This window comes from Pinus tabuliformis, chromosome 9, assembly GCF_031772625.1.
Source record: "Pinus tabuliformis cultivar Carrire ecotype Pingquan chromosome 9, CPIR1, whole genome shotgun sequence".
NCBI lineage: Eukaryota > Viridiplantae > Streptophyta > Pinopsida > Pinales > Pinaceae > Pinus > Pinus tabuliformis.
Window position 1 is genome coordinate 256,241,833 of NC_142307.1, and position 11,684 is coordinate 256,253,516.

Sequence of the window (11,684 nt, forward strand, 5' to 3'; positions counted from 1 at the left end):
TAGTGAGGTGGAGCAATGTTTCCTGAAGTTACTACGAGGTAAGTATATTAATCTTTGAACACTTGGATTAAGATGTTATTGTGTGAAAAGTGGGTTATGTGAATAAATTAATGTTTGGGACTACGCAAAGTGGGAAGATCTACAGAAGCGGAAGTAGTGAATAATTGGAAACCAATCCCTTAATTTCCCCCTCACGGGAAAGCGAGGAAGAGCTCGCGAAAGTCTCTTCGAGAAGCACGGTCAGTTTGAAAAGGTAGCGAATTCCGTGCATACCACCTCCACCTACACTGCCACCTGTCTCACCCTCCTCACCTCCATCTCCACCCACTCCACCTCCACCACCACCACAGTTCAGTATGGCGAGTGCGATCAAACTACCGGTATTTAGAGGAGTGGGGAATGAAGATCTAAACAAATTCTGGTTCATGGTAAGAGAAGTATGGGAAGCACAGAGTGTTGTGGATGGAAATATCAAGAAGGCTACACTGGTGAGCGCATTGCAAGATTGTGCATTAACATGGTACATCAAGTATTCTAATGACCATCCAAACGTACAAATTGCAGAAATCCAGACCATGCTAAATAGAGAATTTAGTAGGCCAATGTCAGAAACACAATCAATCATCAGGTTTAAGGAGATCACGATGCTCCTGGACGAGACCCCCTAGGATCTGGAACAAATACTAAAGGGTATGATTCATGAAGCCAACATGACATTGATAGATGGACAACACCATGCATAGTTTGTAGCATCACTAACACTGCACTTAAGGACGACGTTGTCACAGCAAAAACTTTCCACCCAGGCTGAAGCTTTGGAGATGGTGATGAGATTCCATGAGACCCCTATACAAGACCCTATTCTGGGAGTCTAGCAAATCCATGTGCAACTACAAAATCTGTGTCTAGAAATGTAGAGTTTGAAATAGGACAAGACACCTCAGCTAGAGACGTGCGAGGAAGTATGTTGCATAAAATGCAAAGGCCAAGGACATGACAAGTACCATTGTCTAATGTTCGCGAATTACCTGGGAGGAGGGTTGATGCCGTTAATACCTAAGGCATAGGCATGACCAAGTTTGTCGCCTACATTATGGTGTGGGATCTATTTGATAGGAGGAAAACACACTATGGATAATTGTCATCTATTGCAGAATTATACGCAGACGTCCCAGTAATTGTTTTGTAGCTTCTGCAGGTCAGTAGGCCATGATGAGCACACCTGCAGAAGCTATGAACTAATGATGGATCAAACTCTTGCCTACAGGGTGCAAACCAAAATGCGAGCCCTCGACCCAAATGCAGGAATGGCATGCGCTGGATTTTAGGGGCACGGTCGAGGTCGAGTTGGAATGGGACCAGGAAGGGTCGTAGACAATTAATTTGTTATAATTGTGGAGGGCCAGGGCACTATTCCTATGATTGTACAAACCCGACAAGGACATCATGTTTGTACTGTACTCGATTTGATCATGAGGTAGAATATTGCCTTACACTGATAACGAGACTGCGCAGAAAGGGGTACTTCAGCCCCCTCCGACTCAAAATTTGCAGATGATGAGGTCTGAGCTATGCGAAGAAGACGCGAATGTAAACATGATGCTTAGGAGTGATTTGACCACTGTCGATGATAAAGGGAAATAGTCAGAAGAAAGTGTGTGGGTTTGCAGGCCCCCTACACAGGAACCTGAATTTTATTTAGAACACATGAAGGAGACATTCATGGAAGCTACGAAGAGCTTCACAGAGGCCTCCACTTCAGATAGTAAGGATCAATTATAACTAGGGATGGATCCTTCAATGTTCACTACCTTTTTGGAGACATGCATGAAACCTCTCCCTGACAACAAGGCAGTAAAAGGACTACAGGAACTTATCACTAGGAGTGGGGGTCAGGAGAGCCACACGTGGTCTAGAAACTTGGAAAGCATGCATTACGCACAAGAAGGGAAATGAGGTTGACCGTGCACATTGGCGAGTATGAAATGGATAAGGTAATCTTGGATCTCAGATTGGATGCAAATGTACTACAAAAGAAAACATGGGAATGCATGGGTAGACCGGCACTACAATGGTCTCCTATTTAGTTACGAATTGTGAACCAACAAAAGATCTTTCCGATGGGAAGATTGCAAGGGATAATAGTAGATATTGAAGGTGTGAGAAAACAGGCAGATTTTGAAGTAATAGAGATTGTTGATGACAGTAATACCTATCCTGTACTACTAGGAATAGATTGGGCCACCAATATGAATGAAGTCATAAATCTGAAGAAGCGCAAAATGACCTTTGAGAAAAAGTCACTACGCATAGTAGTACCGCTAGATCCAGCTAAAGGAGCGTGATACACTGAACCGGTGCGTGACAGTGATAGTGATGATGATCTCGATTGTATTTAAAAGATAACCGCACGAGAAGAGGATTGGGTGACTTCGACTGCATATGGAAGGATTTCATGGGAGCATGAAAGTTCCTTCACTTCGGACTCAGGGGAAGAGATAGAGCGATGGAAAAATCCGCTGCAAGAAGTAACAACGCTTAATTGCAACATGATGGTTAGATCACTGGGTTGCATGACAACGGAGGCAAGGGATCTACCTACATATGGTGGGTTCATAGTGGCAGATGAATTCTTGAACAAATTTTAAATTGCAGTACCAGAACAGCAGTGATTCGGTGCTCTGAGGTGGGCACTGCGTGCAATGCCCCCACGATGGTGGGGTACGCATCAGGGAAGTTTTGAGGACTGGTGCGGATGTAGAAGAATGATGCACATATGATCTGGGAAACCACAGATACAGATAGTAGACAAATATGATGGATGAGATGATCCACACACACACCTCGCGAAATGGACCAAGGTCTACGGGGAAGATCCAAAACTTGAATGCGTACATTTATTCTATCATACCCTAGATGTCATGCCCATGAATTGGTATACTAAGACAAAGCTTCGCCATGGTACAAGAAAATGGGATATCTTGTGCAAGGGATTTCTATTAATGTTCACTTTTGAAGATTGTTGGTTAGATACTATTGATGATGTGCTACAGGCAATAAAAACCGCTATCTTCAAAATACCGCAGGATCCAATGGAAGTAATTCAGCCAGAATGGGCGACACAGTTGAGTTGCGCGGTAGAGTGTTACAACGTAAATGTTGAGGAGGATGATGAGGACCCACAAAATATTGATATTTCATAAACAGAAGGTTGTCATGAGATTCGAGGACCATCACTTGAAAACCTCGACATCACCGCACCACTAAAGACAAAGCAGGTCAACATTGGAACGGAGGCACAGCTGAAGTACGTAACGCTTGGGGACTATTGGGATGATGCCACAGTGGATAAGGTCACTGCGTTACTCCACGAATACCAAGACTTGTTCCCGACCAAAATTACGGACTTAAAAGGGATCGTTGGCGACTTAGGGATGATGAAGATCACCCTGAAACTTGACGCGAAGCCCGTTAACCAACGGCCTTACCACTTGAATCCAAAGTATAAATAAAAGGTCTATGATGAATTAGACAAAATTCTCACAACCGGAATCATTGAACTAGTAGAAGAATCTGACAGGGTGAGTCCTATGGTAGTACAAGAGAAAAACCAAAAGGGAGAAATAAGAATATGCGTGGACCTCAAGAAGTTGAATGACGCTTGTGTACATGATCCATTCCTGACGCCATTCACAGATGAAGTACTGGAGAATGTTGGCGGTCAGGAAACATACTTGTTCACGGATGAGTTCTCAGGGTACCATCATATCAAGATCGCATTGGAAGGTAGGAGAAAAACAACCTTCGCAATAGAATGGGGCTACTTTCAATACAATGTTATGCCATTTGGACTGAAGAATGCGCCATCTATATTTCCGCGCATCATTGTGGCTGCATTCAAAGAATAGATCCACAAGTTCTTAGAGGTCTATTTGGATGATTGGACTGTCTTTGGATTAGTTAAGCAACATGTAGCAAGCTTACTCATGATGCTGGATACTTGCCGCCTACACTAGATTGCGCTGAACCTTAAGAAGTGCACATTCCTCATTCCCTTTGGAAACCTGCTGGGACATGTGCTTTTCAAACAAGGATTGGTGGTGGACCCTACAAAGATTGCCATTATTCTAAATTTAGAAGCACCACGAAGTGTTAAACAATTGTGCACTACTTTTGGGCACACTGGATACTATAGGAAGTTCATCAAAAGTTATGCCCAAATAACGGCGTTGATGGAAAAGCTATTGAAAAAGGATGTTACATATTGCTGGAATGATGATTGCATAGAGTTTGGATGTCTTGAAGGGGAAGCTGGCCTCCACTTCAATCCTAGTCTTCCCAAAATGGGATGTGGAATTTCATGTACATGTTGATGCGTCGTGTATTTCACTGGTAGTCGTACTTACACAGGAGGGCGCAAAGGGTATGGATCACCCGATAGCGTTTACAAGTCAGAGATTGTCCAAAGCAGAAAAGAACTATTCTACCACTAAGCACGAGGGGTTGGCAATGGTGTACATGCTCCAAAAATACCGACACTATTTACTTAGAGCACATTTCAAGATGTACACCGACCATTTTGCGTTGAAATACCTGGTGAATAAGGCTGTCTTGAGGAGGCGCATATGTAGATGGCTCTTACTGTTCCAAGAATATGATTTTGATGTCATAGTCAAGCCGGGATGCCTAAACACAAGACCAGATCACTTGTCACGAATTGAGATGGCGAGAAACCCACGAATTTGGAGGAGGGACTACTTGGTGCACAACTCTTTGTAGTGTGCGTCATGGACGGACACATCGAAGATATAATCCATTTTCTAACAACAGGAATTGAGCCGAAGGAATACTCAGTCCAATAAAAGAAGGAATTGGTGGTGCGCGGAGCAGACTTTTTTGTCATCACGAGGCACCTCTACAAAATGGGCATTGATGAGATATTGCAAAAATACTTACCTGAATTTGAATGTTGTCAGATCCTCGTGAAAGCGCATGGGGGCACTATAGGAGGACACTATGCAAGATGCATGACCGCACAGAAGATTCTTCATGCAGGGTTATCATGGGCAACTCTGTACCAAGATTCGAAAGCGCACTGTAAGGCCTGCAACATATGTCAAAGAACTGGAAAACCATCATGAAGGGATGAGATACCGTTAAATCCACAAATGACACTACAGCCGTTTGAAAAATGGGTAATCGACTTTGTGGGACCGATTAAATGTTATGGAAAGATAGGCGCACACTACATCATTACTATGACGGAGTACCTGACATGATGTGTGGAAGCGCAGCCTGTCAAAGACTGCATGACTGCTACAGCTGCGAAGTTTTTGTTCGAAAATGTGTTGACACGATTTGGCTGTCTAAAAATCTTAACGAGTGATCATAGAACACATTTTTTGAATGAAACCATCAACGCGCTCATAGAAGAGTTCTAGGTGTATCATCAAAAAGTACACCATACCACCCACAAGCTAATGGGACAGTAGAAGCATTCAGGAAAACACTGGAGACTGCGATCACCAAAATATGTAACTCACAACGAAATGACTGGGACCTGTGTGTACTTGCCGTATTATGGGCATATAGGACAACATCTAAGAAATTGAAGGGACATACACCTTTTTGGTTAGTCTATGGCACTGAAGCTGTCATGCTGATGGGATACATCGTACCTAGTTTGCGAATAACAGTGCTCATAGGAATGACAGATCGCAAAGCTCTAGAAGAAAGGCTTGCGCAATTAGAAGAACATGAGGAAGAATGGTTTCTGGCTGGATTTCATCAATAGGTACAAAAAGAGCATGAAAAGGCCTGGCATGGCCATCATATCAAGTTGCAAACCTTCAAGGTAAATGGCTTAGTGCTGCTGTATGACAGTAAGTTTGAAAATTTTCCGAGAAAATTCAGAATGCACTAGCTAGGACCATACATGTTTAAGGAGGTCGCAGACGGAGGCGTGGTCCAACTAGTTAAACCAAATGGAGAACCCTTCCCAGGAAAAGAAAATGGCAGTCGCTTGAAACCCTACACGAGTGGGTTGGCTCTCTGGCTAACCAGCCAAAGGGTAGTCTTCACGACCCGAGGAGCCAGACAAGGGAACAAGACTATAAACACGTGCAACAGATATCGGTACCAAGGTAAGGACACAATTCAGACAAATATTATTCAAAAGAAAGAATGTCGCAGGTAAAACAGGCAGAAGCTCAGTGCGCTACCGACATTCAGGTCATCGGGACTAGTTGGAGAGGCTCTGCGCCAAGATTGCCAGGCCAACAGAGTGATTCGGGGATGAGTCACGATGATTGTGTTGGGTACCTGTTGGGCATGGAATCGCCCCACAGCATGTTTTGGGGCTCAAAGCCCAAGTTTTGGTCAAATGTATTGTAAGACTCCATGAATTGCGGGCGCGGAGTGCGAAGTATAGATTAAATCATAGGGTTGTCTGACCTAAGTATTTTAAAGTAATGTAATGTCATGTTGGCCTACCCATGGTCCGTGGACCATGGGATTGTATAACTAGAGTGAGGCTCTAAGTTGTAAAGGGAGCGAAGCAGCTGAGTAGTGAATATACAAAAGAGAGTAAGAGTCTAAGTATATTGGGTCATAGTAATAGGAAGAGGCTCTACATTTGAGTGCGCAGAGGCCTAGTAGAGTCCACAGCTGAGTTCGCGGACACCTGCAGCTGAGTGCGCAGGGTGGTGTCGAGTCTGTAATCTTGAATGAAAAATAATAAAGAGAAGTTGATTCCAATTTCTGTTCATCTGCTTGTGTATTGCCTTCATTACATTTATACTGTTTTGTTTATCATGCGCACTTATATGATTGATGGATATACTATTAATTATCACTATTCTTACACAAATAAGTTAAGTACTCGGGTAATAACAGGGTAAATAGTAAAGGAAATTGGGTATAATACAGATTGTGCCCCGAGTAGGGTTGCACGAAGGCAGCATCACAAGTTGCGAGCGACTAATAGATGCGCATAGCGATGTGCATGCAGGGTCAAACCATTGACCACCAGAAGCTCATTAGACAGCCCTATGGTGTGGAAACCTGGCTCTAGCACCCTCCCATAATACTTCGGGTTAGACCTCAGTCCGCACTCTGCGTACTTTTGCCAAAAGGGCTAGTAGTACAGGGATTTTCTTGGCCAAATCACCTCCGAACCTGGGTTAGGCCCATACAAACCAACAAGTACCTATACCAGAACCACACTAAAATCAGAGTTTATGGCTGCCAATTAGCCCCTTATAAGTTGCCCAAATACCTACCTATGTGGATATTTTCACTTGAGTACTTCAGAAAAGTAATCAACTCTGATGTGGTCCACTTCCTATGTGCTAGGAAGAAGACTTGGTTTAAGATGAAAAACCAATTGGGCCCATTCATTTGCAATAACATGGAGGCTCGGCTACAGGCTGACAAGATACTACAAAACATGAAGTTCAGCAATAGCTTCATGTGGCAGTATGCCCCTCATGGGCTAATAAACAAGTTGAGACTCAAGGTCAAATTGGGACGATACATCCACCACCCAAGACTTGACATTGAATAGTTTTCCAACCAATATGAATGGTTGGAAAACACAATGATTGATATGGATAACATGTTTGTGGATGTGGAGAACACACGCATTGATCTTGAAAAAAAATTTGACCAAATCTCTTTCCTGCAGCTGCCAGAACTAGGAGAGCCAATGATTATTCTTCCTGTGTTACAGACCCTAGCTAATGAGGAGAAGAATCCAAAGAGTAAAAGGGGAGAGGCATCCAAATATTCCATGGAGAGTACAGATGAGATGTTTGAGCTCAGAAAAAGGCCCAAGTTGAATCTTGTGTTTGAACAGGGGAAAACATTGAATCAGTTGAAATAACTGACACTGAAACAATAGGGTAGAGGAGCAAAGATACAACTGCATCAGGTGAAACATAGTAGCCATCAACCTCCAACACTCAAATGATAGAGGGACAACACAATGTTGAGTTTTCCTCCTCTATCAGGCCAGCTGACAGAGAGAAGGATATCAAAGAGAGGCACAAGGAGATAAAGATGAGGAATGAGAAGTTGAATGCAGAGACATACACCTAATACTTTAAACATACACCACCCAACCAGAGAAGAATGATGTCGGCCTTTGACATCAAAGCAGGAAAGATGCAGGGGTCATTTTTGCAGCCCACTGTATAACAACCAAAGACCTCTACTGACTATAAGAAGACTAATTTTGAGGTGATGGCTAGGGATGTTCATCCCATTGACCAAATAGAGTTCCACAAATAGGCTGGAGAAATGATTTACTCCACCCTTATAGGAAAGTCCATGGTTTCCCATAAGCTACAGGATTCTCTGGATAATGTGACAGCCCAGTACAAATTCGAGAAAGCCTCTTCATAGGCCAAGGACAATGGGATAAATTCATTAGAGGACTTGGTCATTGAGTTGGGCCATGATCCAAGTGACATTAAGGCACCTAAAAAGCTGATCAAAAAGAAGAATGATGATATAGCAACCCTCAAGAAATAACTCAAGATACCTCATTTACAACACCCATAGAAAAGGGAGGTCCTAGAGAACCAAACCAATCATGAAGAGATGATGGACCTAGTGCTATAGTTGAATGATCAATTAAAGGAGATGGAGAAAGAATTGGATAGCTTGATTCAGCTCAAATAAGTAGTCTTGATGATGCTCCTGCAACTGTCATCTCAACAGTTACCACTATTGTACCTTCTACTTTGGCAACATCATTGGCCCCCATTGCTCCAATGGCCACAACACTACTGGCATCTACCCCAACTACATCACCAACAGGATCAACAACAATAGGGTCAATAGGTGATGAAGAAAATAGGTTGTTCAAAGCAATGGAGGAAATGTCCATTCAGACCAATGAGATGAACAGACTTAAGGAGAAAGTGATCAGCCTAGAAGCAGATTACAAATTGGCCCAAATCATGCATAAAGAAGAACAACAAAAGTCCACAAGGATTATTTAAATAATCAAAAGCCTAGAAAAGTATTTGACATTCAATGAACCTCTAGGTCAGACTAAGGAGCAACTGTGGGCCAATATCATTGACTCTGTCAATGATATTTGGCCATCCATCTAGGTTATTTTTGAACAGGTTGATTTGATAAAGCAGGCTATAGAAGCTATTCAGAGTGTTAAAGCTGAACTTGGAGACATGTCAAAGGAAGCCGCAAGGATCATTCCCTTGCTCAACTCCGAGAATAAGTATGAGCTACAAGAATTAGAGATATCTAACAGAATAGGTACAATTTTGGAAGTTAGAAAGGTCCTCACCAAGACACTTGGAGGATAAGTGCCAAACCATGCAACTAGAAATTGACAGATTCATGGTTAAACTCAAAATCTTGAGACAAAAATGTTTACAAAATCCATTGGTTATAAATGACAAAATAATGACACAGGAGGACTATAATAAAAATATCAGAGAAGTGGCCAAAGATAAGGTTAATACTTCCTCCATGAATGGTATACCTACTGGCCGAGTATTGTATCAAACTTTTGAGAGTTTGTTTTACCTCCAGCATGAGGTAAAACAACTTTTTGTCAGTAAGCCTACTTTTCCCAAATATACAAAGGCAAATGAGATCTACAGAAAGATGCTCAATATCTAATTACCACATGGTGAGACATGGAAAAATATAAATGATTTACTATAAAAAATACACAGTAAAATGTAAAGTGTACAGTAAAAGCAAAGGATCACAATAAAAGGATATTGACAGGTCAGCAAGGTTAAAGTGTATCAGACAAAAGTGTATCAGATGAAAGGTCAAATTAAATACAACATCCACTATGAAGACCAAATAGCAAAGCAGATTAAAGAGCAAAAGATCATAGCCAACAAAACCTAAATAACAGGGACAACAAACAATAGTTCAAAATTCGTCTTTATCTTCTTTCATGAAGATATTTCTTTCTCCTAGATTAGTTCCCAATACAGTTTGGGATATTTTGTAAATTCTTTTTGTATAAATACTTCATAAATAGAGGTATTGGGGGTTTATTACTATACCTTTGTAGAGTTATTTTGATCTTAAAGCTAAGGGTTATTGTACCAATTTTCAAGTCAATAGACTGGAGCAAGTAATAAAAATATTGCACTACAGGATTCATGAGATGAGCTATTGCAGTGAATTATTTTCTTTGTCTGATTTTGTTACTATCTTATGTGTTTCATAAAATTAAATGTTAACCAAATTTGTATGAATTAACTGGAAATTTGACTCAGAATTTGTTTAATTACACTTTGTTTTTCACAGTTGATCATTTATATGTTTTCCTCTGATATCTAGATTTGAGCACCCTTAATTTCTCTCCCATCATGTTTTACCTCTTTTGTTCTCTTCATAATCTGACCTAATGAACCCTTAATTACTCCGTGGATCTGATTAAAGACCACTTCACCATCCAGTCTTTGAGATCTATAGTAACTCATCTATCTTTCCCTGTAGACATTGGTTTTAGAACTTGATCCTATCCTGTTTGTCTCACATTTGACCCCATAGACCAATGGTAAAATAAACCCTCTGTTCATATAAGTGATCCCAGCACCCAAATTAAAAATAAAAACCCAAGTGCAACAAAAACTAGCCTAAAATCAATTAACTAAAAAAAGGTTAAATCATAAAGAGAGAGCCCTCTCTGAGAATTAGGAAGGCTAGATGCTAATCTTTGAAGTAGGTTTGCGGTTACCTTCTAACATTTCTTTCTCTAACAACTTATGAAGAAATTTCAAAGTGATAACATAATTGGCGACCATACTGGGGACTCGATCCTCAGTCTGATAAAACTTTAAGGAAACCTTAAATTTCATCTTGATGCCCTTAAGTTCATTTTTAGAAGTTGTTGTTGAAAATTTTCATAAAAAACAATTAAAAGGTTGAAATTCTAGCTCCTAAGAAGACTCAATATACCAGGGCAAATCCAAATCCAAACATTGCTACAATAGTTCATGACCCAGGTAGAATTTTAAGAAAACCAAAAAAGGTAGAAAATCAAGGAAGTTGTAGCCAGTTAGTTAAAGAAAATTCACTTCCTGAGGAGTTTTCTACTTCAGAGGAAATTCCATTTGATTTGGCATTTGACCTCTCATTATTTAGAACTAAATTAGAAAATGCAATTCATGAAACTGTGTTAGACCCTAATATTATTCAACTCATTGAATCAAAGAAGGTGCCTATCCATCCGGATATAGATAAATTTGTCTTGGAAACTTTTGAAAAGTTATAAGCTTTAACCTCTATGTTGATAAGCCATATAGATGATGCTTACCTTCAACAATCTGTTGAACTAGCTGCCCTTAGTGCTGTTGCCTCTGAAATTTCTGCACAATCTTCAATCACTATAAATACACCTTCATTTACCACCACCTTACCAATAGTATTCACCACAGTCCATTCCCCTAAAGTAGTTATTCATCAGCCAAACACCTCATCCTCATCTAGTTCATCTCCATCCATTTCAAGCCCTTCCTCAAGTACCAACAATTTACCCCCTAGTCAAACCAGAATCCAAGCTATGGAAGACCACTATGTACCTCTGGTTTTACCTGCACAACTCCATGCCATGCCCCAAGATTATCAAAGAATTTTTTTTTTGTTTGATGCTATCGGTCAGTACACTGCCCAACAACATGTGAACAAAA